Raw genomic sequence first — 24,459 nt, 5'->3', positions numbered from 1 at the left:
CAACCGTGGCCCACACCAGGAGTGGCGCGACCGGCCTTGCGAGGACCGCCGGCAGGATCAGCCTCACGAGGGCGCCTGGAGGGATCAACCTCGTGAGGATCGTCCTCAAGGCAACGCCGGACTCCCTCCGCTGCCACCACCGCCTAGAAGGAATGACGAAAACCATCAAGACGAGGGGGCTGGGGGCTTCCAGGAACTACGTGCTATCGCCTGCTTCTTGGGCGGAGCCCAGGCCCAGCCTCGCAGCGTATCTTTAAGCAGTTTGCTCGTGAAGTGAATGCAATCATCCCCAAGCTCGAAGCCACACGCCCGCTCAGCTCAGATGGTCCCAGTGCCCCATCATGTTCAACTCGGCAGATCAGCTCAAGTGCGCGGCTACCGCTGGCGCCCTCCCGATGCTTTGCTCCCCAGTCATCAGCAATGTGCAAGTTACCAAGACCCTCATCGACGTTCTGTCCATCGACATGTTCGACAACCTCCATGTGCCATATGACCAGCTTCAGCCTATCAAGACTTTCTCAGGAGTGACCGACGGTTCCACCACACCGATAGGGCAGGTCCACCTCCCTGTCACCTTCGGGGAACGCAAGAACTACCGCACCAAGCTCATCGACTTCGACGTTGTGCACATCCGTCTGCCGTACAATGCCATCCTCAGGTATCCATCCCTGGCCAAGTTCATGGCGGTGACCCATCATGGCTACAATGTCCTCAAGATGCCGGGAAGCGGCGGGATCATCACGGTCCCATGTGAAGAAAGAGATGCGGTGTGCTCCCTCGAGCGTGCCTTCCAAGCTGCGGCAATCGATCACCCCGACAGCAAGGGCGAGGGCCCTCCTGAGGTCATCCCCAAGAAGAAGAAGCAGTTGCGTCGTGCAGGACCTTACGAGGGTGGCGTCACAGCAGGAGCCTCGTCAGGATCAGCGCCTGCTCCATGGGCGCCTCCCTCCATCGCATAGGAAGGTGCGCCCGGCGCCCTTCTTGGGCGGGGCTCGGGGGCTTTCTTCTGGAAGGCCTTAGACCTTGCCCACATCACGAGGGAGGCTCTTGGGCATCACTTGGAGGCATGCTTCACGGCACGTTTCCCTCAGGAGGACACATGGCAAGGATCGCCCACCGTTCAGGAGTTCATCACCAAGACCACCCAGGAATTGCAAGACGCAAGGGCCATGCGCGGTGACCGCCGCTCACGAGGCGCCGCTTCCCATCTAGGCGAAGATGCCGGGCTGCATGTCAGCATCGATGTTCCGGGGCTCAACAGGGCCGATTCTCAGGAGCTTTTCTGGCCTTCGCGCATGGGACGCTGCGAGGGCCCACCGCACAGCTACATTCACATGTCCTTCGGCCTGCCGAGCGTGTCATCCGCCTACCAGCGCAACTTGCAGCGCATCCTAGCGGCTCTGGAGGCCAGGCACAACGCCGTCTTGATGGATATGGAGACGATCCTCAAGGAACTACATGAGCCCCAGAGCCTCCTGAGGCTCAGGGCCCCGGTGGCTCTCGAGGAGCAACCCCTTCGCTGCGCACCTTCAGCTGCCCCAACTCTCCTTCGTCAACATAACCAGGTGACATTTTCCAAGTTCATTTAGTTGGGAGTGTCCCTCGGGCTGCATCATTCCCAGGCCGCGTGGGTTCGTCCCTGTTGCATGTATCCCTTTTTATGTCACCTTGTTGGGAGCGCCCCTCAGGCTGCATCATCCCCAAGCCGCCCGGGCCTGACCCAGTGGCACGTATCTTCCATGCACTTACTTAAGCCTGCTACTCTCATGTTTAATCTACCTATGATTACTACTTGCTTGATCGCCACCCATCATGGGGACCACGCGCCGGCCGTCTTTCTTCAGGACCCTTCGCGTGAGTAAGTTGAGCACGGCGTCTGTGCTCGGGCCCATCCCTGCAGCGTCGATAAATCCAATGGCTGAGCTCTGTCTGGGGGCCGGCCCTGTATACGTCACCTCCTGGGGCCGTTGGTGCTCGGCTTTCTCACGCGATAACCTCAGGAGATTCGTTCGGGGCAGGTTGTCTGACCAGCTCGCAGGACCAGCACAACGAACAAGAACCAAGACCAGGTGCAACCCGCCTTGAGGTAGGGCCTCGTGAGTCCCGCGCTGGCTCACGAGTTCCCAGATACACCTCGTCTAGCCCTGCCGTGCAAGCCACGTGTCAGGGCGGGGCTATACACGCCCCGGGGGCTCTTCGCAGAGGGTCCCCCCTCCCACACACAAGTGGAAGCACCATGCTCTGCACTGGCCATCGACACTGCCGAGGAGCGGCTTTGCCCATGCACAAGCGGAAGCACTATGCTCCGCGTTGGTGATAAACAACTGAGGGCAGCTTCACGGTCGTACCAACCTTAGGGAGCCCAGAGCTCAGCGTCCGGCCTCACCGCAACGCCTCCCCTCGGGAAAGCCGCGTGAGGGGGCTGGGCACGGGGGTTGCGCTCGGGTCACACCCAAGCGTATGCCGCCCAACCAGGACCCCCAGACCAGGGGGCTGCGCTCGGGTCACGCCCAAGTGCATGCCACCCAACCAGGTCTCCCGGACCTGGTCGTCGCACGCCCCTCCCGAGCCGAGCCTCGGCGAGGGTAAAGGTATAGAGATTGTTTGCACGTCAAGGGGGACTCCTGAGCATCGTGACTCAAGAGCCTAACTGGTCACGTAGCCCCTCACTCCTTGGTCCGTCCTGGTCTCCAGTGGGCCCAACGGCTGTTGAGGTATGCGCGGGGCCGGGTTCTGCCGACATAGAACATTAACCTATCCTCGCGTACTCTCCTTGTAAGCTGTTTGCACGTCAAGGGGGACTCCTGAGCATCGCGACTCAGGAGCCTAACTGGTCACGTAGCCCCTGACTCCTTGGTCCGTCCTGGTCTTCGGTCGGCCCAATGGCAGTTGAGGTATGTGCGGGGCCGGGCTCTGCCGACGCAGAACACAAAGCAAATAGGAAGAAAATCGCAAAATCTCGAAGCAAATATTACAAGACATATTGTCCTCACTATATCAAATTAAAGTTTTAACGGCTCCACGAGGCCGGATGCGTGTTGTAGGAATGGAACAGGAAAGTGATACGTCCATTTTGCATCATGCTTTTATATTGATATTTATTGCATTATGGGTTGTTATTACACATTATGTTACAATACTTATGCCTATTCTCTCTTATTTTACAAAGTTTACATAAAGAGGGAGAATGCCGGCAGCTGGGGTTCTGGGCTGGAAAAGGAGCAAATATTAGAGACCTATTCTGCATAGCTCCAAAAGTCCTGAAACTTCACGGAAGACGTTTTCAGAATATATAAAAAAATACTAAGTGCAAGAAGTTCACCAGGGGGGCCACACCTTGCCCACAAGGGTGGGGGGCGCACCCTACCCCCTGGGCGTGCCCCCTACCTCGTGGGCCCCCTGGTGGCCCTCCAATGTCCATCTTCTGCTATATGAAGTCTTTCAATGAGGAAAAAATCATAAGCCATCTTCTCGGACGAAACTCCGCCGCCACGAGGCGGAACCTTGGCGGAAGCAATCCAGGGCCCCCTGATGACTTGATGATGCATTATGGGCCTATAGAACTCCCTATAAAAATCCTATGGGTATGTCTCGTATAAAATGGTTTATGGAAAAGCATGTGACTTACCTCTCGAACTAGAACACAAGGCATATTGGGCTATTAAAGAGCTCAATTATGATTTTAAACTTGCCGGTGAGAAGAGGTTGTTTGATATTAGCTCACTCGATGAATGGAGAACCCAAGCCTACGAAAATGCCAAGTTGTTTAAAGATACAATGCCAAGTTGTTTAGCGCATGATAAAAGGATACAAAAGCGTGAGTTTAATGTTGGTGATTATGTATTGCTATACAACTCTCGTTTAAGATTTTTTGCAGGAAAACTTCTCTCTAAATGGGAAGGTCCTTACGTTGTCGAGGAGGTCTATCGTTCCGGTGCCATAAAAATCAACAACTTCGAAGGCACAAATCCGAAGGTGGTGATCGGTCAAAGAATCAAACACTATATCTCAGGTAATCCCATAAATGTTGAAACCAATGTTATTAAAACCGTAACCCTGGAGGAATACATAAGGGACATTTTCCGGAACGTCTCAGACTCCGAAAAGGAATAGGTATGTGGTATGGTAAGTAAACCGACTCCAAAACAGTTTTTAAGGCAATATTTCTCCGTTTTGGAATATTTAGAAAAATAAAAAAAATAAGAAGCAGTCCAGGAAGGACACGAGGCCTCCACGAGGGTGGAGGGCGCGCCCTATCCTACTAGGCGCGCCCCCCTACCTCGTGGGTACCTCGTGCGCTTTTCGAACTCCGTTTTCTTACACGACACGTATTTTGGTCGGTAAAAATTAATTATATAATCTCCCGGGGGGTTTGACTCCCATATCACGCAAGTATCCTCTGTTTGTGTTTCGAGCTATTGCTGCTGCAGATTAGAGCAAGATGTCTTCGCAAGAGTCAGTCGGGAGAGCCGGGTGTCTCATCCGGCACCGAGATCAATGACAAACAACAATGTTGACCTCTTTGGGCCAGCAACAGAGGAAGAGATGGAGGCTGGTTTGAAGAGGATAGATGCCATGGAAGAGGATCAAGAAGTCACTTCCCGCTTTCGAGCTGGATTCACAATGGGAGAACTGAAGTGCTCGGCTATTCGAAACTCGGTTATCCCTTCCAATGTTAGATTTCTTTCTTATGAGAATATGAAAAAGAGTGTCACTCGTTCTCCTGCAGCTATGCAGCACCCTTGGGTGCAGGGAGCTTTGGCTGTTACAGGGAAACTCCGAAAGGAAATAATGGACCTCAAGCAACAAGTCAATAAGCTCGAGGAGGAGAATCGTATCCTGAGGGGCATCATCGCCAAGAACATCACATCACCATCCCCGAAAAGAGAGACATAATCACATGGGTATGGGCACTCCCCTTGGCAACTGCCAAGCTTGGGGGAGTGCCCCAGTATCGTATCACCATCACTTTTATCTTTAACGTTTTTCTTAGTTCGATCCTTTTGGTAATATCTTGATCTAGTAGAATAAAGTTTATGGCATGATCTAGTTTTGAGTTTTGCTTTACGATCCCTCTATGTAATCGAGTCCGTGAGATATATATAATAAAGATTAGTGTTGAGTCAAGGGCTTGATTATTTTGCCATGATCTTAAGTGAATAAAAGAAAAGAGAAATAAATAAAAAAGGAAACAAAGAGATCATATGGATCTTATGGAGAGTAATGAGCTCACATAGAAAAAGTATGATGAATAAAAGTTGTTGAGAGTTGACAAAAATAGTTTTGGTCATCGTTGCAATTAATAGGAAGTAAAAAAGAAAGAGAGGTCTTCATATATAAATATACTATCTTGGACATCTTTTATGATTATGAGCACTCGTTAAAATATGACATGCTAAAGAGTTGACGTTGGACAAGGAAGACAACGTAATGGGTTATGTTTTCTTACATCTGAGATAAATTATATTGTCATGGATCATCCAACATGGTTGAGCTTGCCTTTCGCCCTCATGCTAGCCAAATTCATCGCACCAAGTAGAGATACTACTTGTGCTTCCAAATACCCTTAAACCAGTTTTGCCATGAGAGTCCACCATACCTACCTATGGATTGAGTAAGATCCTCCAAGTAAATTGTCATCGGTGCAAGCAATAAAAATTGCTCTCTAAATATGTATGACTTATTAGTGTGGGAGAAAATAAGCTTTATACGATCGTGTGATATGGAAGAAATAAAAGCGACAGACTGCATAATAAAGGTCCATATCACAAGTGGCAATATAATGTGATGTTCTTTCGCATTAAGATTTTGTGCATCCAACCATAAAAGCGCATGACAACCTCTGCTCCCCTCTACGAAGGGCCTATGTTTTAGTTTTTTCTCCTACCTTGCATTAAGAGTCATGGTGATCTTCACCCTTCCTTTTTACATTTTATCCTTTGGCAAGCACAGAGTGTTGGAAAGATCCTGGTATATATGGCTAATTGGATGTGAGTTTTCATGAACTATTATTGTTGACATTACCCTTGAGGTAAAACGTTGGGAGGCAAAACTATAAGCCCCTATCTTTCTCTGTGTCCGAATAAAAGTCCATACCCATAAGTATTGCGTGAGTGTCAGCAATTGTGAAAGACTATATGATAGTTGAGTATGTGGACTTGCTGAAAAGCTCTTATGTATTGACTCTTTCCTATGTTATGATAAATTGCAATTGCTCCAATGACTGAGATTATAGTTTGTTAGTTTTCAATGAAGTTTATGATTCATACTTGAAATTGTGATTGAATTATTACTCTAGTATAAGAAATCATATGACAAGGATTATGTAAGTTGCTGTTCTAAGAATGATCATGATGCCCTCATGTCCGTATTTTACTTTTATCGACACCTCTATCTCTAAACATGTGGACATATTTTTCGATTACGGCTTTCGCTTGAGGACAAGCGAGTTCTAAGCTTGGGGGAGTTGATACGTCCATTTTGCATCATGCTTTTATATTGATATTTATTGCATTATGGGCTGTTATTACACATTATGTCACAATACTTATGCCTATTCTCTCTTATTTTACAAGGTTTACATAAAGAGGGAGAATGCCGGCAGCTGGGATTCTGGGCTGGAAAAGGAGCAAATATTAGAGACCTATTCTGCACAGCTCCAAAAGTCCTGAAACTTCACGGAAGACATTTGCAGAATATATAAAAAATACTGAGCGCAAGAAGTTCACCAGGCGGGCCACACCCTGCCCATGAGGGTGGGGGCACGCCCTACCCCCCATGGGCGCGCCCCTTACCTCGTGGGCCCCCTAGTGGACCTCTGATGTCCATCTTCTGCTATATGAAGTCTTTCGATGAGTAAAAAGTCATAAGACATCTTCTCAGACGAAACTCTGCCGCCACGAGGCGGAACCTTGGCGGAACCAATCTAGGGCTCTGGCGGAGCTGTTCTGCCGGGGAAACTTCCCTCCGGGAGGGGGAAATCATCGCCATCGTCATCACCAACGCTCCTCTAATCGGGAGAGGGCAATCTCCATCAACATCTTCACCAGCACCATCTCCTCCCAAAACCCTAGTTCATCTCTTGTATCCTATTCTTGTCTCCAAGTCCGGGATTGGTACTAGTAGGTTGCTAGTAGTGTTAATTACTCCTTGTAGTTGATGCTAGTTGGTTTATTTGGTGGAAGATCATATGTTCTGATCCTATATGCATATTAATACCCCTCTGATTATGAACATGATTATGCTTTTTAGTAGTTACGTTTGTTCCTGAGGACATGGGAGAAGTCTTCCTATTAGTAGTCATGTGAATTTGGTATTCGTTCGATATTTTGATGAGATGTATGTTGTCTCTCCTCTAGTGGTGTTATGTGAACGTCGACTACATAACACTTCACCATTATTTGGGCCTTGAGGAAGGCATTGGGAAGTAATAAGTAGATGATGGGTTGCTAGAGTGACAGAAGCTTAAACCCTAGTTTATGCGTTGCTTCGTAAGGGGCTGATTTGGATCGATATGTTTCATGCTATGGTTAGGTTTACCTTAATACTTTTGTTGTAGTTGCGGATGCTTGCAATAGAGGTTAATCATAAGTGGGATGCTTGTCCAAGTAAGGATAGTACCCAAGCACCGGTCCACCCACATACCAAATTATCAATGTACCGAACGCGAATCATATGAACACAATGAAAACTAGCTTGACGATATTCCCATGTGTCCTCGGGAGCGCTTTTCTCTATATAAGAGTTTGTCCAGGCTTGTCCTTTGCTACAGAAAGGATTGGGCCACCTTGCTGCACTTTATTTACTTTTGTTACTTGTTGCTCATTACAAATTATCCTATCACAAAACTATCTGTTACCTCGTATTTCAGTACTTGCAGAGAATACCTTGCTGGAAACTGCTTATCATTTCCTTCTGCTCCTCGTTGGGTTCGACACTCTTACTTATCGAAAGGACTATGATAGATCGCCTATACTTGTGGGTCATCAGAAAGCAGCCGCTGGTCACCCGTGGACACCGCCATCGCCTGCAGAAGGTGCTCCTCCCTTGGTAGCGTCGTCTTCGCCTGCACCGCCAGCTGCAGGATCGGTGGCATCGCCGGTCGAGGGCGCGAGGACGAAGCCGCGAAACTTCTTTAGCAGGGCCTCCACCTGACCTTTCACGGCTGCGGCGGCGGCCGCACAATGTTCATCAGCTACACGCTCCAGCAGCTCGTCGAGACGAGCATTTGGGTCGCGAAGGTATAGATGGCTGAAGACATGCGTCAGCGCAGCTAAAGAAAGGACACAAGCCTCTACCTCAGCCATGGGACCGATGCCCTCCATGACTTCCTCAAGCACCTTCACCTAGTGGGGAAGCAGCTAAGCAGGGCCATCCTCGTCGGTGGTCAGCGGCTTCTCCAGGCCCTTCTCGTATAGTGACTTCAGCGCCACGCTGGACCTCCTCTCAAGGAGCGAGAAGGCCGCGCGGTCTTCGGCCAGGACCTTCGCCTTGGCGTCGAGCTCGGCCTCCCTCGCCTTCACCTTCTTCTCCAGCTCCTCCAGTCGGCTGTGCTCCGCAGCCTGCGCCTTCGACAGCTCTCCCAGCTCGGCATCATGGCCCTTGATGGAGTCCTCCCGAGCCTTCATCTCCTCCTCCTTTGCTTTGCCGTCACGTGCTTCTTTTGCGCGCTCATCGCGCAGGCTCTTCAGCTCACCCTCCAACCTTCGACAGCGGCCTCGGCGTCCTTCAGCACCACCTCGCGATCGGCTGCAGCTCTAGCGGCGGCTTGCTTCTCCTTCTCGGAGGCCGTCGCGGCCTGGCTCAGCGACGCTCGAACTGCCGAGTCGGAGTGAAGCCAGCCTGAGGCCAGCTCCAGGCTCCCAGCCACTAGGTGCGGGTCCGCGCCTAGGAGGTCTTCTCGCAGCTTGGTCATCCCCAAAAAGATACGCTCCAAGACTACGGAGGGAGCAGAAGAATATGGGGCCAGAGGCGCAGCAGGAGGAGTAGGCGACGTCGTTACTAGAGTCTGGAAGATCGATGGCTCCGTAGCCCTTGGGACCTCATCAGCCGAGCCGGGTGCCGGCACTTTCGAAGCCAGTGGGGCCACGGGGGCTGGTTCATCCTGCCGATTCTCCTCTTGGCCTCACGAGAGCGACTGGGCTGGGGAGGCGCGGGTGCTGTCGCCTCTCTTCTCCGTGGAGGGGGGGCACGGCTGCGGCATCCTCCTTCCTCTTCTTCGCTGAAGACATCAGCCTGCTCAACCAAGGGCGAATGTCATAAAATAGCAAGTACAAGAAGGAACAAGACCAAGCTCGAAGCACTTACTAATCCACTGCGACGTAGTCCACCTTCCGCTTGAGGAGCCTGAAACCCGAAAGCGTCAGGTCCTGAGGAGTGGGCATACGGGCTCCGGGGGCAGAAGACGGCGCAGCGGAAGGGTCGGAGCCGGCCCCAGGCCGTACCAAGTCGGAGGCAGCATCTCGAGAGACCAGCGATGATCAACCCCTTGTCGGGATGAGGGGCAGCCCCCTCTCCTCCTGGCGGGCGTTGACCTCGGCGTCGTCTGGTAGAGAGCGGAGGATGTCAGCCTTGCTCAAGCGGGAGTTCTCCCCCATCTCCTCAGGGGTCTCCTCCGATTCCTCCTCCCCCTCTTCCTCCCTACGGGACTCGTCAGAGGACACCTCCACCGGCTTTGGTGTTGCAGAGGCCCCAGCGAGCGCCGGCAGCACCAGCCCACGCGCGTCAAAGGTTGGCCTGGAGGCAACGAATTGCTCCCAGTCCTTGCGATGGAACAAAGGAACAAAGGCGCTCGGCTCTTGGTTATCCCGAACCAAGAGGCGCATAAATGCAGTCAGCTCGTCATCAGGCAAGGCCATCGGGCTCAGACGAATCTTGTATTCTTCATCTCCAAGCTTCCACAAAGGGCGCGCGCGCGCCTGAAGTGGAGCAACGCGCAGCATCAAGAATTACTTCAGGAGCATGGCCGCCTTCGCATTTTCCGACTTCAAATCGATCTTCATCTTCTCCAACACCAACGACGCCCGCTCGTCGGTGAGCTCTACACGAGACCACCCCTTGTCAGACTGGAGGGCCTCCATTGGCTGTTCCAAGCGTGGATGGACGCACTTGGCACTCATCATGACCCATTTGGCCCTGATGTTGTCAACCCTCTTCCCGGTTTTCGAGATCGAGTTGGCATGGCGAGCCGCAATGAAGTTGGCACACCCGGAGATATGGCCTCCGGTGAGGCGGAGGAAGAAGAAGTGGCGCAGCAGTGCCACGGACGGCATCACACCCAAGTACGCCTCGCAATAGTAGGTGAAGATAGACAAGAGAAGAATGGAGTTGGGATGGAGATGCAGCGCCTGCAGCCCGAAGTGGTCGAGGACCTCGAAAAATAAATCAGAAAAGGGGGGAACCAACCCAGCGGAGATGCTGCTTGTGAAGAAAGGGAAGAAGGTGCTTCCCTCAGGCTCCGGCGCGTCGGTGGAAAGCCGGAGCTCCGTCTCCCCCCTCTCGTTACTCTCCCCCGCCGTCAGCAAGCGCGTGGCGGCTAGGTTCTTCTTTGTGATGTTGGGTGCATCGAGGGCTGGCTCGAACCAAGCCGGTGCAGAGGAGGACTTGACCTTGCGCGGCGCCATTGGTCGCAGATGCTGAGCGAGGTTGGAGCGGATATGGGGGTTTCAGCAGCAAGGAGCGAGAAAGCGGGTCTGGAGCAAGGCGAGGAAGAAGCAATGAAGGCAAGCACTTTCTGCGCCAGCCTTTTTGTCAAGACGGGCAGTTGTCGAGGCAGCGTGGGGAACCGGAGATGCTGACGTCCAATCAACCGCCTCGCGTCAACCGAGGCCGCATGCTTTTGGGGCCCGCGGTGCTCCACGCTGGACCTTTGGCTTCGCTTCGAAGCCAAGCCCGAGCGCGCCTTGGGACAGGGGGCTACTATCAGCGTTCTGGGAACAGGGGTCCCCAGACTTGCCTGCCTGCGGCCCACGGGGGGCTGGGCTGGCTGGTCTGTACGACCCATCTTCATCGACGAGGCATTCAAGACCCTCGTGAGGGGCCAAGCCTCACGAGGCAGACAATGCAAGAACTTTTCAGGAGAGGCCTCGCCAGGCAGGCTCACGAGGGGCGGAGAGATCAAGGCAAGGCAAACCTCACGAGGTCCTCATGACGTGAGCCATGACGATCGAGACCAGGCGGGCGCCAGGCAGGCGCCAGCACGTGCAGTGTCCTTTCTTCCTCTTTTGTGCCAAGGGGGCAAGCGCAGACGCGGAGTACCGAGGCATCAAGCAAAGGTTTCCATATTGGTGAAACAAGACCAAGACCAGAAGGACAGCAAGACGGAGGTCACCATGGAGCCCAAGAAGGCATCATCACCAGAGCCTTTTGCAGGTGAAGACCGCTTTTGTCAGGATAAGCTGTACTAGCTGTCCCCTTTCAAATTGGCTATTGTTGGCTCCCTTCCCGCTCAATATTTGGGGAGAGGACCAGGGCCTATATAAGTATAACTCGCCACCATAGTAGGGAGGACGGATTCAGAGAGAGAGAGAGAGAAATCATTCAGAGGCATCTCACTCACACAAGTTCACCAAGCACAAGAACACCTCAACCTCAGGAGGCTGTTCTTCCCCTTGTGCTATTCATCATCAGCCCAAGAGGCAATCCACCACCACCACACTAGAGTAAGATATTACACCACGATGGTGGCCCGAACTAGTATAAATCTTGTGTCTTTGTCTAGTGAGTTCGTCGAGTTCGTCCGCGAGATCTTAGAGACCTAGGGCGTGGATCGATAGGGGGAAAACCTTCGCGCGCACCCAGTGTTCGAACCTTGAGGGTTTTACCGAAACAAGTGATCCGACACAACCTTCTTCTTGTAGACTTTGTTGGGCCTCCAAGTGCACAGGTTTGTAGGACAGTAGCAAATTTCCCTCAACTGGATGACCTAAGGTTTATCAATCCGTGGGAGCCGTAGGATGAAGATGGTCTCTCTCAAACAACCCTGCAACCAAATAACAAAGAGTGTCTTGTGTCCCCAACACACCCAATACAATGGTAAATTGTATAGGTGCACTAGTTCGGCGAAGAGATGGTGATACAAGTGCAATATGGATGGTAGATATAGGTTTTTGTAATCTGAAAAATATAAAAACCGCAAGGTAACTAATGATAAAAGTGAGCAAAAACGGTATTGCAATGCTAGGAAACAAGGCCTAGGGTTCATACTTTCACTAGTGCAAGTTCTCTCAACAATAATAACATAATTGGATCATATAACAATCCGTCAACATGCAACAAAGAGTCACTCCAAAGTCACTCCAAAGGCAGAGAACAAACGAAGAGATTATTGTAGGGTACGAAACCACCTCAAAGTTATCCTTTCTGATCGATCTATTCAAGAGTCCCTAGTAAAATAACACGAAGCTATTCTTCCCGTTCGATCTATCCTAGAGTCCATACTAGAATAAAACCTTAGGACACAAATCAACCAAAACCCTAGTGTCACCTAGATACTCCAATGTCACCTCAAGTATCTGTGGCTATGATTATACGATATGCGTCACCACAATCTCAGATTCATCTATTCAACCAACACAAAGAACTTCAAAGAGTGCCCCAAAGTTTCTACCAGAGAGTCAAGACGAAAACGAGTGCCAACCCCTCTTGATAAGTTCACGAGGTCACAGAACTCGCAAGTTTATCACCAAAACATACATCAAGTGGATCACGTGAATATCCCATTGTCACCAAAGATAAGCACATGCAAGACATACATCAAGTGTTCTCAAATCCTTAAAGACTCAATCCGATAAGATAAATTCAAAGGGAAAACTCAATCCATTACAAGAGAGTAGAGGGGGAGAAACATTATAAGATCCAACTATAATAGGAAAGCTCGAGATACATCAAGATCGTGCGAATCAAGAACACGAGAGAGAGAGAGAGAAAGAGAGAGAGAGAGATCAAACACATAGCTACTTGTACATACCCTCAGCCTTGAGGGTGAACTACTCCCTCCTCATCATGGAGAGCGACGAGATGATGAAGATGGCCACCGGAGAGGGATTCCCCCGCCTCCGACAGGGTGCCGGAATGGGTCTAGATTGGTTTTCGGTGGCTACGGAGGCTTGCAGCGGCGGAACTCCCGATCTAGGTTATGTTCAGGAAGTTTGGGTATATATAAGAGGTTTTGGCATCAGGAGCAAGTCAGGGGGGGTCCTCGATGCGGCCACGAGGTAGGGGCATGCCCCGGTGTGTAGGGCACGCCCCCACCCTCGTGGGTGCCTCGGGACGTTCCTGGCCCATCTCCGATACACTGTGGGCTTCTTCTGATCCAAAAATAATCTCCATGAAATTTCAGGTCAATTGGACTCCGTTTGGTTTTCCTTTTCTACGATACTCAAAACCAAGGAAAAAACAGAAACTGGCACTGGGATCTAGGTTAATAGGTTAGTCCCAAAAATCATATAAAGTAGCATATAAATGCATATAAAACATCCTAGATGGACAATGTAATAGCATGGAACAATAAAAGATTATAGATACGTCGGAGACGTATCAATGAGCCAAGAGCACGGGCCATCCTTGATAGCCATGAGGAACTAGTTTGCCATGACCTAGTCATTGTCGTTCGCCGCGTCGATGCTCAGCGCATAGAGCTGAAGGAACTCTGAGTGGTTGTGAATGCTGTCGTAGCACGGGGGAAGCTCCGGCTTGAACTTCATGGGCCAGACCACCCAACGCAGCTCATGGGTGAAAGCTCGGCAGCCCACTCCTCTTGAAGGAATACCACGTGCGAGGGTGGCATGATTCTGGCACCCGGCTGCTGCGACCCCTTGAACCATGCGGTCCTTGCACTCGTGCTGCTGCTCAAGGAGCACGCGGGCATCAAGCGGAGCATGCTGGACGATCTAGCAACTGGCCTCATCCCGGGCTAGTGGGGGCTCTCCGCGGGACAGGTAATGTGCCCGTGCGTCATGCCGCGGCTCGCTGGGATAGCTGCGCAAGGGAGGTGGCGGAGGCACGCCGTGCGCCATGTCCCGGCACAAGACGGCGGAAGGCAGAGCGAGTGGGAGGGCGTTGGGGTGTGTCTGGCAGCGCTGACGAGCTTGGTGATGCAACCAAGCCAAGCATCGTAGCCGATGGCAACTGGGCGGTAGCAGAGCAGCGTGACCTACGTGTTCGGCAGCCCATGGCGGGCGAGGGAGGAGGAGGCCGTGGCAGTGCGGCCATCCGGCTGCACGAAGGGGTGCATGGAGGTGTCGTGACCTCTCGTGGGTAGCAGGATCGGTGATGGCGGCAGGCGCGGCTCCGTCAGGGCGGCGGCGGTTGTCGCGGTCCACAAGCTCCGTATCGGTGACGCGACCCGCCCAGTGCTCAATTCGCTCGCGACAAGTGTCAGCCATGGAACCAGTGAAGTAAAGGCGGAGCGAAGCGGAAGAATGATGGTGCACCCCTACCTGGTGCGCCAAATGTCAGAATCGGGGCTCAGGGGACCCAAATGTTTGAACTCCGGGGTGCACTCATTCCTACCGCCCTATCCTTCCCTGTGGATAAACACGGCGAGGCTACAGTGAGAGCGGGCTAGCGGGAGAGGGTCGGTGACACAGCAGTTACGCAGGTAAGGGCCACTTTGCAGTGTAAAACCCTTCTCCTGCTTGGTTTGGGATTGCACTGGCGAGAGCGAATTAGAGTACAAGGGTTGAGGATCAAGTGGTCAACCTCTGTACAGCGGCTCCCTACCTTGCTTTATATCGGCTTTGGTCCTCTTCCCCCGAAAACATTAGCGGGAAGGGTTGCCCCACAACGGCAATTTTGAAGGGGGACAGGGGCACAGTCTATCCTGACCAAAGGTGGTATTCATGTGCAAAGCCACCGCCCATGATGCGCTGGTGGGCTCGGGGATGACATCCGCCCTGCGCGCCTGTCGTCTTGGCCTTCTTGCACCTATCGGGCAACCTTTGGCGGTTGCTTTGGGAACCAGCATGCTGACCTTGCTCCCTTAGCATTGAAAAGGAAACCCTCCTCATTCACGCCTGCTGGCACGGCCTCTGGCATCGTTCTTTGCTACGCGCATCACCCATGCACGGGGCCACTCGACCCGGATGAACAACCCTTGGCTTGCTTGTCCCTGAGACGGTGCCTTGGGAGGCCGCCTCACGAGAGGGCCTTGTGAGGCTTTTGGTGGAGCCGCCTAGTATTCTCTGGGCACCTCCTGAGGGGGCCTCATGAGGCGAGGGCCTCACGATGAGCCTTGCTTGTGACGCTTGCTGGTGGGCCACCCGTTGGGCTCTTGACATGCGCCACTTCCTGGGCCGAAGGCAAATGGACCTGGGTACCCCCGGTCCCATAGGCCCAACACGCACACGCATCTGATAACCCATAAGTATAGGGGATCTATCATAGTCCTTTCGATAAGTAAGAGTGTCGAACCTAGCGAGGAGCAAAAGGAAATGACATGCGATTTTCAGCAAGGTATTCTCTGCAAGAACTGAAATTATCGGTAACATATAGTTGTGTGATAAGATAATTCGTAACGGGTGATAAGTAACAAAAGTAACTAAGGTGCAGCAAGGTGGCCCAATCCTTTTTGTAGCAAAGAACAATCCTGGATGAACTCTTATATAAAGCAAAGCACTCCCGAGGACACATGGGAATTACTGTCAAGCTAGTTTTCATCATGCTCATATGATTCGCGTTCGTTACTTTGATAATTTAATATGTGGGTGGACCGGTGCTTGGTTGTTGTCCTTACTTGGACAAGCCTCCCACTTATGATTAACCCCTCTCGTAAGCATCTGCAACGACGATAGAAGAATAAAGATAAATCTAACCATAGCAGGAAACATGTGGATCCAAATCAACCCCTTACGAAGCAACGCATAAACTAGGGTTTAAGCTTCTGTCACTCTAGCAACCCTTATTACTTCCCGATGCCTTCCCCTAGGCCCAAATAATGGTGAAGTGTCATGTAGTCGATGTTCGCATAACACCACTAGAGGAGATACAACATACATCTCAGCAAAATATCGAACAAATACCAAATTCACATCATTACTTATAACAAGACTTCTCCCATGTCCTCAGGAACAAACGTAACTACTCACAAAGCTTATTCATGTTCATAATCAGAGGAGTATTAATTATCATTAAAGATCTAAACATATGTTCTTCCACCAAATAAACCAACTAGCATCAACTACAAGGAGTAATCAACACTACTAGCAACCCACATGTACCAATCTGAGGTTTTGAGACAAAGATCAGATGAGATGAACTAGGATTTGAGAGGAGATGGTGCTGGTGAAGATGTTGATGGAGATTGACCCCCTCTCGATGAGAGGATTGTTGGTGATGACGATGACGATGATTTCCTCCTCCAGGAGGGAAGTTTCCCCAGTAGAACAGCTCCGTCAGAGCCCTAGATTGGTTCTACCCAAGTTCCTCCTCGAGACAGCGGTGCTTCATCCCGAAAGCTTCCTCCTGATTTTTCCATGTCAAAGCCCTTCATATAGAAGAAAATGGGCATCGGGGGCCTGCCAGGTGGCCCACAAGGCAGGGGGCGCACCCAGGGGGTAGGGCGGCCCCCACGCTTGTGGCTACCTGGTGGGTCCCCTCAGGTGCTTTCTTCACCCAATATTTTTTATATATTCCAAAATAATTCTCCATAAATTTTCAGGACTTTTGGAGTTGTGCGGAATAGGTCTCTCAGATTTGCTCCTTTTCCAGTCCAGAATTCCAGCTGCCGGCATTCTGCCTCTTCATGAAAACCTCGTAAAATAAGAGAGAAAAGGCATAAGTATTGTACCATAATGTGTAATAACAGCCCATAATGCAATAACTATCAATATAAAAGCATGATGCAAAATGGACGTATCAACTCCCCCAAGCTTAGACCTCGCTTGTCCTCAAGCGAAAGCCGAAATCGGTAAATATGTCTACATGATTAGAGATAGAGGTGTCGATAAAATAAAATACGGACATGAGGGCATCATGATCATCTTTAGAACAACAACATATATTGTCATATAATTTCTTATGTCAAAGTAACAATTCATTCACAAGGTAAAGTGTGAATCAGAAACTTTATTGAAAACCAAAAAACTATAATCTCAGTCATTGAAGCAATTGCAATTTAGCATAATATCGGAAAGAGTCAATGTAAGAGCTTTTGTATAGCAAGTCCACATACTCAACCATCTCTTAGTCTTTTATAATTGTTAACACTCACGCGATACTTATGGGTTCAAAGCCTTAATCGGACACAGAGAAAGATAGGGGTTACAGTTTCACCTCCCAACCTTTTACCTCAAGGGTAATGTCAACAATAATACTTTATGAAAACCTACATCCGAGTGGATATATATATATATGGATCTTTGTCCAACACATAGTGCTTGCTAAAAAGAAAAGGTGTTCAAAGGAAAGGTGAAGATCACCATGACTCTTGTATAAAAGTAAAAGATAAAAGTAAAAGATAGGCCCTTCATAGAGGGAAGCAGAGGTTGTTGAAAGATCGTGGATGTCTCCTGGAGGGGGGTGAATGGGCGCTTTAAATAATTACAGTTTAGGCTTGAACAAATGCGGAATAAACCTAGCATAATTTGTCAAGCACAAAACCTACAACAACTACACTACTAGGAAAAGGGCTATAGCTAATATGGACATTAATGGTGCACCATGTATGTGGTGCACCACTGCTATATAGCAGTGGCGCACCATATACAGGTGCGCCATTAGTATCCTCATTACTAATGGTGCAACAGACACACGGTGCGCCATTACTAGCATTTTTTTTCCAAAACTATTAATGACGCACCAGGGCACAGTGCGCTATTATTAGTTTTAACTAGTAATGGCGCACCACACGCTCTGTGCACCACTACTAACAAAAAAAATTTACTTTTTTTTCAAAACAAGTAATGGCGCACCTGTGTGAGGTGCGCCATTACTGCGCCACAACTAGCAATTATATTTTTTTGCAAAACTAGTAATGGCGCACCTCTAACTCACGCGCCCTTAGTAACCAGGGTTACTAATAGCGCATTTTTAGGTGGTGCACCATTAGTAACCTGAGACCACCTAGATATTTTGGACAGCCACCTACCACACTCACTTTCCCCTCTTCATTCTCTCCACCTCCTTCTCCAAGCTTGTCTCGGCTGCCTCCTCCTCACCTCATTTGCACCATAGATTCACCCAAATTAAGTGGTTAAATTACCTTTTTGTGATAGGTAAGTAAGGGGAAAGCTTTCTTTATGTTGTAGATCTACTTTTTTATCCCTCCAACAACGTGCACATGCACTTTTTATGGCTTAGCTAGATCTACGTATGTTTGTGGTGTTGCATAGGTTTGTGGTGTTGCATATATGTGTGTGATTGCAGGTACCGGTATTTGAAATGCGATAGTTGCCAATATTTTGCCGGCATGTTGATTAATTTCCGTTTCGGCGAGAATTAGGCACTATGCATTCTTTTTGGTTCTATTTTTAGGCAAAGTCATGCCAAATTTTTTCTTGGTTCTAAAATATCGTTTTGCTCTACCCCGCAGGCGACCATGGTCCGCACGATGACCAAAGGCATTGTGAATAGGTTTTTGAGCTCCGCGAAGGCCGAGATGCTTCAAAAGAACAAGATAGAGATAAGATGTCCGTGTCAAAGATGCAAGCTATAGATCCTTATTGCGGACCTGGATCCCGGGCAGGTGCGGGACCACCTGCTCTTGCGTGGTTTCATGGATGGCTATCGATGGCAAGGTGATGAACATGACTATGAAGTTGTCCATGGGGGGCCGGCAAGAAATGAGGAAGGGCAGCAAGACAACCACCGCGGCGAGGGCGGGCGAGAAGATGAAGAATCTCCAGAACATGATCACGACGGTGATGTAGTACACAGTCATCATGTAGAAGATGCCGGACATGATGATGAGGAAGATCAAGATGAAAGGCATGATCATGAAGATGAAGATGCCGAAGCAGACGACGATGGACCATCAATGGGCTGGGTGCAGGACCCTCATATTCAAGAGCTGCTTCTCAAGTAGACGGATAACGCAAGAGCTACCGCCCGGGAGAAAGCCAAGCTCGATCAACTGGAGATAGACGTGGTTACTCCATTGTATGAAGGATGCAGGCCCGAGGATACCCGGCTGAAAGTAACGCTCACGGCTATGGAGATGAAGGTAAAACACAAAATGACTGACGCATGCTTCGACGAGAACATGTCATTCTGGCACGAACGTCTTCCCAAGGGGAACAAGTGCCCGACCAGTTTCGAGGAGGCGAAGAAAATCGTGTGTCCTCTGGATTTACCGCACGTGAAATACAATGTGTGCATGAACAATTGCATCATTTATCGGGACGAGCACGTGGAGTCTACCATATGTCCGGTGTGCGGCGTCACTCGATACAAGAAGAGGAAGAAAGCTCCTCGAAAAGTGGTGTGGTACTTTCCGATCACTCCTCGTCTGCAGCGGTATTTCGCGGACCCTAAGCTAGCAAAGCTGCGTTGGTGCACGGATAGGGAGGAGAAGAAGCGAGAAGATGATGTAAATGATCCAGAGATAAATAAAAAACACAAGATGTTGAGTCACCCTAAGGATGCGAGCCAGTGGCAAGCGTTGAACTTTGAACACCCGGAATTTGGGGACGATCCAGGGAACATCGTGCTGGGCGCGAGCACCAATGGAGTCAATCCGTTTGGCAGCCAGAGAAGCACACATAGCACCTGGCCAGTGTTTGTGTGGATGTACAACCTTCCCCCCTGGTTGTGCATGAAGAGGAAGTACATTCACATGAGTATGCTAATTGAAGGGCCGAAACAACCAGGGAATGACATCAATCTGTATCTGGGGCTGCTGAAAGAGGAGCTAGACACGCTGTGGAAAACGCCAGCCAGTGCCTGGTACGCCGCAGAGAAAGAATATTTCCCTATGAGAGCCGCACTGCTCACGACAGTACACGACTATCTCGGTTACAGATATGTCGTGGGGCAGGTGGTCCAGGGATTTTTTGGATGCGTCAGGTGCATGGATGACACAACGTATCGCCAGCTAGATAGAGATCCCGGGTCTTCGAAAACCGTGTTCATGGGACAACGAAGGTGGCTTCGCAACGATGACCCATGGAGAAAACTCAAGGAACTGTTCGATGGTGAAACCGAACCCCGAAGACGCCCGCGTACGAGGAGCGGTGAGGAAATAGACGAGCTGTTGAAAAATTGGAAAGAGTGCCCAGAGCCGGGAAAGAAGCGAAAGGCACTAGAGCCGCTGCTGAAGGTATGGAAAACGAGGTCTATTTTCTGGGACTTGCCGTACTAGAAGATCCACCGTGTGCCTCATAGCCTTGATGTCATGCATATCACGAGGAACGTGTGCGAGAGTCTACTTGGTACCCTGTTCAACATGCCAGAGAGGACCAAAGATGGGCCAAAAGCAAGGGTAGACTGGAAATCAATGGGCATCAGGGAGGAGCTTCACGCTAATGATGATGATGATGATGATGAGGTGAAGCAGGACATGGAAAGTCGTCGCGAAGGCAAAAAGGCCAAGAAGACCGGAAATGACTACCCTCCTATGTGCTTCACTCTAAGTCAGGAGGAGATCGAGCAGTTTTCCACCTGCCTCGTAGGAGTAAAACTTCCTTACTGTTACGTGGGGAAGATAAGCAGATACCTAGAATCAGCGAAGCAGAAGTTCAGCGGGATGAAGTCTCACGACTGTCACGCGCTGATGATGCATATACTTCCAGTTGCAATCCGTGGGATCATGGACGCACACGTCTATGAAACGCTATTTGGCCTCTGCAAGTTTTTCGACGTCATCTCTCGGAAGTCGGTTGGCGTGAGGCAACTCAGAAGGCTACAGGAAGAGATCGTGGTGACACTATGCGAGCTTGAGATATACTTCCCACCCGCATTCCTCGATGTTATGGTGCATCTGCTGGTCCATATCATGGAGGATATCATCCAACTCGGGCTGATGTTCCTGCACAGCATGATGCCGTTCGAAAGGATGAATGGTGTCATCAAAGGATATGTTCGCAACATGTCACGTCCAGAGGGAAGCATAGCTAGGGGATTTCTGACCGAAGAGTGCATCTCCTACTGCATGAATTATCTAGGCATCAAGAACCCCGTTGGTCTGCCCGTCAACAGGCACCTCGGCATGCTCGTTGGATGGGGTCACCGTGATGGTCGCCGCGAAATTCATGTCGACTTCGAGGGTCGACTCGCTGGCTTTGAAAGAGCAAACCTAGTCGCGCTATAACACATAGACGTGGTCGATCCTTGGGTGGTAGAGCACAAAACCTTTATTGAGAAGACGTACAATGACCAAGGCCAATAGAGGACAGACGGAGATATAATAAAAGAGAACAACTCATGTTTCACACGTTGGTTCAAGGAGAAGCTTATGTCGTACCCTTTACATGAGTATTCTTCCAGGGAAGAAAAACTCATATTCGCCTTGTCACAGGGCGCTGAGCACAACCTGATGACCTATGAGGCGTACGATATCAATGGCTACACATTCTACACCGAGGACAAGGACATGAAGAGCGATGGTTATCAGAACTCCGGGGTAACGATGGAATCCTACACAGGTAACGACAAGGACAGATACTACAAAAGGATCAAGGAGATCTGGGAGCTGAGCTACGCTGGAGAGAAGGTCCCGATGTTCCATGTCAGATGGGCCAAGAGCATCCTAAAAGAAGGCCGGTATTTCACCACCATGGTTATACCCGAAGCCAAATCCAAGACCGCGTGCACAAACGTCACTGCGAAAAATGAGCCATGGGTACTGTCTTCCCAAGTGGACCAATGCTTCTTCATTACCGATCCGTCAAAGCCCAGTCCTGTTGTCATGAGGAGAGGTAAAAGGAAGATCATCGGAATGGATGGAGTCGCCAATGAGCAAGACTTCGACAAGTACGGTGACCCGAAGATGGAACATGACGACGAAGATGAAGTGCCAGACACCACAAGAAGAAGCAGGACCATCATACCTAAAGGACGTCCGTTCCGCAGAAGAACTCCATTTGCGAAAAAGAAGGGCAAGAAGATTGTGAAAAGATAGCTAGCTAAGATCGATTGTATTTAAATCGTAGTCTTCATTTCTCGATTGTATTTCGACATTTTGAAATGATATTTCTTCTGTTCTAGTCCTCATGAATATTTATTTGTGTTTATTATGGTATTGAATTTCTAACTCACAAAAAGTATTGAATTTGTTAATATTTTTTGAACTCATGAATATTTTTAAATTTCATGGGCACTTTTTGAATTCATGAATATTTTGACAAATTTGAGGATATTTTTTCATATTCATAAATGTTTTACCAATTCACAAATGAATGCAACTAAAAATCCAAAAAAATATTGATGATATTTTAAAATAACAAATTTGAGGATATTTTTTCATATTCATAAATATTTTGAAAAAACAATTTTGATGATAATTTTTCACATTCATAAATATTTTCAAATTTGATTGTAATTTTTTTAAAAATTATTAGATGCAACTAAAAATTAAAAAAATGTTACTAATGGCGCACGAGGAGGCGGTGCACCATTGCTATCAGTGTATTTATGGCACACCCCTAGGTGGTGTGCCATTGGTAATGTTTTCAAATATTTATGATACTTTTTCAAATATTTTCAAATAACAAATTCGATGATATTTTCAAATAACAAATTTGATGATATTTTTTCATATTCATATATATTTTCAAATAAGAAATTTGATGATATTTTTTTAAAAAAATATTACTATTTTTATGAAAAATTATTACTTTTTCATATTCATATTCATTTTCTAAAAAATTATTAGATGCAACAAAAAATAATAATGATAAGTTACTAATGGCGCACCAGAGGAGGGTGCGCCATTGCTTTCACTGTTTTTATAAAAAATTATTACTGTTTCATATTCATATTCATTTTCTAAAAAATTATTAGATGCGACAAAAAAAAAGTTACTAATGGCACACCGGACGTGGGTGCGCCATTGCTATCACTGTTTTTATGGCGCACCCCTAGATGGTGCGCCATTACTAACCTTCCCCCTCTAGGTAATGTACGTGTGTTCTGTCCATCGCTCGCCAGATCCCCTTCCCTCCCTCGCCAGATCCCCGCGCCCGCTCCACCACCGCCGACGACCCACCGCACCCGCTCCGACGACCGCCGCGCCCGCTCCCCCTTCCCTCCCTCGCCACATCCTCGCGCCCGCTCCACCGCCACCGACGACCCCCCGCACCCGCTCCGACGACCCCCACGCCCGCTCCGACGACCAACGCGCCCGCTCCGACAAGGTGCACTACCCACTGCTTCTTCCTCCTGGACCACCACCTGGAGCCGGGAAGCTCTCCTCCGCCAGATGGCCTCGCTCCACCACCGTCGGCATCGCCGCTGCCGCCGCCTCGACCTGCAACACCGACGACCTCCAAGCATGCCCCGACCTCACTGTGAGCTGTTGTCCTCATCCAGCCACCCCTTGGCGTTCAATGATTAGGGTTCATGTATACTAGTACTACTCATCCCGCCCTTCTCTGCAATGATTAGGGTTCATGCGCTGGTAGGTGGTTGTTCAAGGTCATCTGATGGTTGTGGTCGTCTCACCCTTCCCTCGTTGAAGTTCTCCCAAGTCTAGTGCTTGATTTGTTTCCTTCACTGTAGATGTAGAAGTAGGCGAGGCTGTAGTTGTAGCAGTGAATACCCCTCGTGTTTTTGTTGTAGATGGTAGTTGTAGGTGCATAGATATAGCGGTGGATTTGAGTCCCCTGTTGATTTCTTTTCTGCTAGGCTGGTGGCTGGATGTCTGTTCCGCCTGCTTTTTTGTTGTTAGATGTAGTTTGACTCTGATGGCTGGTGTGATGTAGATGTAGATGCCAATGGTATATCCTTTGTCTAAATTTGTTTGCCCTTCTATTCGATGTAGCTGCGTTTTGATTTAGTTACCTGCTCAAATATAGTTTCTGATGTGTTCAGTTTTCTACTTAGTAGTAGGTGGTCTCTGTATTGGTTCATGTTGCTGTTGTAGTTCTTGAATTTGTTCAGTTACCTCCTGGTAGGTTAGATGCAGGTGTTTCGTTTCCCTAGTTTAGGGTTTTCTCAGTGTATCAGATTTAATGAGTCAGCTCTGCTTTATTCCTGTGTCTATATGGTTTTCTAGTGCCTTTCACTTGATGTTTTTCACTGTAATCCCCATGTGTTTTTCAGCCCTGTATTGGTTCAGTAGGTGTTTCCTTTATTTTGTCAGTGTTAGATCATCTCACTGAATTTGTGTGTACAAGCCCTGCTGAGGGAGTCCTGGATTAGGGGGTCTCCAGACAGCCAGACTATATCCTTTGGCCAGACTGTTGGACTATGAAGATATAAGATTGAAGACTTCGTCTCGTGTCCGGATGGGACTCTACTTGGCGTGGAAGGCAAGCAAGGCAGTATGGATATGTATATCTCCGCCTTTGTAACCGACCTTGTGTA

This window comes from Triticum urartu, chromosome 4A (genome assembly GCF_056163025.1).
Source record: "Triticum urartu cultivar PI428250 chromosome 4A, HENAU_Tu73, whole genome shotgun sequence".
NCBI lineage: Eukaryota > Viridiplantae > Streptophyta > Magnoliopsida > Poales > Poaceae > Triticum > Triticum urartu.
This window is presented reverse-complemented; position numbering follows the sequence as displayed.